Source organism: Centruroides sculpturatus, unplaced genomic scaffold (assembly GCF_000671375.1).
Source record: "Centruroides sculpturatus isolate CEXI.00-Female unplaced genomic scaffold, Cexi_2.0 scaffold130, whole genome shotgun sequence".
Classification (NCBI taxonomy): domain Eukaryota; kingdom Metazoa; phylum Arthropoda; class Arachnida; order Scorpiones; family Buthidae; genus Centruroides; species Centruroides sculpturatus.
The window spans coordinates 969481-973073 of NW_019384364.1; positions in this window are offsets into that span (position 1 = coordinate 969481).

A 3593-nucleotide genomic window follows, 5' to 3' on the forward strand; every position below is an offset into this window, starting at 1 on the left:
ACGACGATTAGTGTTGAAATACGTACAGTTAGTTACGAATCGTAAAATATTCAAAACAAAATACTAATGATATCAAAACTAACATAAATTATAAATAACAAATAATAATAATAGAGTTAACTGAATATACACGTTGATATTTTTATGTCGATATATTACATAATTATATATACTAATTCCAGAGGGCGCTGTTACCCAAGGTCCTCGGAAGAAGACCTTGAGTGTTACCGTCGTACCATTATACCAAATACCTGCGAATAATCGTAAAAATTATTTTAAAATATAACTTCTATATAGAGGGGGGAAAACATTAGTTTTGTTTACTTCGAAACGAAAAAAAAACATGAAAAATTATTTATTTTGATTTCCAACTTTCTTTACCTTCAGAATAGCAAACAAGTTTTGTACCCCAAGGCCGTCATTTACGCAATTCTCTTAAAGATAAACGGCTTTCGTTCTTGTCAATCGAGATAAAAAAATTATCTGCAGCATTTATCACTTCTTACATAACTTTTAAACTATTTAAATAATAAATATCAGTTTATTACAGAGTGAATCAGGCCCGCGGCCTCCTACCCGAACATCTTCTACATTTGTATTGATAAAATGTAATCAAATAAAAAGTTTACATATTATAAATTAACCGTTTTATTTCGTCATAATATTTCATAAATAAAATAATTTAAAGATCTGTCGATAAAATCACACATTAATTAGTGGCGGGATGAAAATCGGTGGCGCTTCCACTTAAAAGGTTCGTTTTTGCGGCTGTGTCCATCTCTGAACTGATTTTTTTTCTTTATATAAATATAAAAATCCGAATAAATTAAACCTTTATAATCTTACAAGAAGTGCGATATTTGTTAGAAAATTAAAATAAAGTAAATATTCAGAATTTCGATTAATCGCCATTATTTTAAATGCCGCCGTTTAAGTCACTTACCTGTCAACTAAAGAAACAACAATGAAATCGAGAAAGCAGTTTCTAACTCGCTTAAACTTTTGATATATTCGTCACCCAGTTAATCGTTTCCAAACCTGTTCTGCTTTTTGTAAAATGCCATTAGCATCTAAATTGTTCTGGAGGGGATAAAATTACACCGTTCACTTTCTTTCTAATGACTTTAAGTTACGTCATCTTTCTAGGAATTATTTCGTTGCAATCGCGATCGGTATTGCATCGTGCAAGAACAGTATCTATTTTAAATAGTCCTGACAATTAGATTTAACAATCGCGCTAGTGTCAGAAATACCGTAATAGTTACAAAGGAAATGACAGCAACTTATCAATTAGTAGAGAAAATAAAACAATGGAGACTTTAAATTAACAAACATATAATTATACAAGTGTGCTTAAGGAAATGCATGCAATAATTTTAAGGAAGCGCGAGACAGAATAATGCTTCATTAGCAAAGTATAACTGCTTAACTGAATTAGGAGTTACCGCGATAACTCATATTTAACACGAGACAAAGAAGGTGCGTGTGTCAATATTCAAATACGTAGTCGCGTTAATCGTCTCGAAGAATATCTTAATGTCTTATGGCCAAGTAATTTCGTTATATCGGAAAAATTAGAATAAAAAGTAAATACCTTGCATAAATTCGAAATATTTTAAATGCTGGTAATCTAGTATTAAAATGTATTACGATTGCTTTGTAAATCAGGCAATCAGTATGTTTTAGAATAGAGAAAACCCTGGATTTAACGGACTAATTGGGTAAAAGGATATCCGATATTACCGAATGTCCGCTGTATGAAACGGTTCTAAAAACATATACGGTCTTAATAGCAAATTTAAAATGCAAAAAATGTGTTAAAATGTTATATGATGATATATTAAATGTCTCCCAGTCTTTCTTTAGAGGTTTGCTAACTCTTTAATCAAAGGGAAATCACACTTCTAAAGTATTTATAATTTTTCGTGAGGCAATGAAACTTTTAAATCGAAATGAGTTAGAATTTGTCTCATTCTACACAATCTACTAAGTAAAATTCTCTTTCGATATAACGAGTAGAGTAGGAAACCAATAATCAAATTGCCCCATTAACTAGTGGCCGAGCGGTTCCATTCCCCGAACACTAAGAAGTCTGCTGTGGGTTCGCGCCTCGCCAGGGCTAGTTACCCTTAATAAGAAACAATAAGAATAAAATCAATCATCATCAATATTCCGCATGGAAAGGAGGTATTAATACAATGAGACACTCTTCGTCCTTCTCCAGATATTTTTTTTGCCGTTTGGTTCGTTTCCTGATGACCCCCTTCAACCTTTAGATCATCGATCAATTAATTACAGTAGAGCATCGATTATCCGACTAGCGATCAACCGTCACATCGGTTAACCGACCGTTCTAGTCGGCAAATTTCAAATGTCCGCTAGTGATGTGGCGCTACAATATTTGGCTACGTCTCGGCTACTTTAATATTATTTTTGTTAAATTTTTGCGTGTTTTAGCTGGCATCAACGGCTCCACCATTGAAGGGAGGCCTGTATTTAATCGAGACTTAATTTTCTAATTACGAGTGGTTGTTTGTTTCGTGAGCAATAAAATAATTTAAAAACAGTTTTTAACGATACAATAGCGACGATAATTATTTTTTAAAAATTTGTTAGGCTAAACATCGATGAAAATTCAAGCTCGGAATCGGTATTACGCTACGTTTAGTGAGATTTAGTAAGAACTGCAGTTTGAACTTGGAATTGGCAGCAATAATCCCCGAGAATCGACTACTGTCAGATTACTGAATGTGTAGAACTAGCGAACGTACGGATTACCGAGATTGTACTGTATTGTGTAATTTTAGTTCACATGTAATTAATATATTAATATTGGGCAATTTGTATTGGGAGTGACTTTCACGATTCAAAAGTACCCGTGATTTCACTGCTACAGTTTTATTCCCTTCCACAAGTTCATTAGTTTAATGCATTCTCATTTCGATTTATAGAAAATTTTCTGACATTTCTATATCCTGCAGTGTCTACAACAATTAATTTTAACTGATTTTGTTAAAATTAAATTTAAATTTAAGTTGGCCACGTCCTTAATCCCGTTTAAATCTATCCACGAAAACTTCTGTTCCAACTTGCAATTAAATTCAAGTAGCCTTTTCTATTATATAACTTTCATCTGTTTAATTTATCATATATTTAATAAAAAATTAATCGATCAAATTAAACATAAATTGTATACGACTCGATTCGACTTTGAATATTGTACTGTACATAGACTCCCATCATTATGATATTTAAAACAATAAGATGGCTTTCGAGATAATGTCGGCCCATTACAAGAGAAGTTTTTAACTTCTGTTTATAGACTTTTCACATACAATTAATTATAATTATTAAAATTGCCTTTATTAAAGTCTTTCTCTAATTTTACTTCTCAGCTGTTAAACCCCGTATAACAGAAGGCAATTACGATTAGTTAAAAAACCAAGGTGTTTACATTTTTGGATTGGAAACCCCGAAACGTCGAGAAATGTAAAAATTTGCGGTAATTTCTGTATATATAGACGTTAGTGTTTGTGTGTACGGGGGGAGTTGATTTTGCTCATCCTGTCTGAAGCTTAATAACTCCTGTGCTT